This window comes from Pteropus alecto, unplaced genomic scaffold, assembly GCF_000325575.1.
Source record: "Pteropus alecto unplaced genomic scaffold, ASM32557v1 scaffold71, whole genome shotgun sequence".
NCBI lineage: Eukaryota > Metazoa > Chordata > Mammalia > Chiroptera > Pteropodidae > Pteropus > Pteropus alecto.
In genome coordinates this window covers 19,281,355-19,281,763 of record NW_006433024.1, presented here as the reverse complement: position 1 = coordinate 19,281,763, position 409 = coordinate 19,281,355, and positions in this window count along the sequence as shown.

Here is a 409-nt window from a genome sequence, read left to right as displayed (position 1 = left end):
GGGTGCAGGGGGTGCGGGGGCCTTAGGGCAGCGGCGCGCAGCGAGCTGGGCTCAGGAGCCCCGGGAGCACCGCGGGCATTTAGCCGACTCCTCTTCCTCCGGCTCCTCCGGGGGCACAGCTGGCTTCCATGGGGAGCCCGGGAGTGGGGCTGAGGGCTTGAGGAGCCCCCCAGACAGGGTGGGAGCCCGGGGTGGGGGAGCTGAGCGCTCCCCCGAGAATGGGTGGCGGCCGGACGCTCTGCTCTCTCTGCGTCTCCCTCTGCTCGGCTTCTGTCACTTTTCTCTCTGTGAAACTGGGAACCCCTGGCCGGTTAGCCCAGCTGGCCGGGGCGCCACGCCCCCACATCAATATTCACAATAATTTCATATTAATGAGAAGAGGGAGTGGCCCGAAGAATTGTCCCTCCTC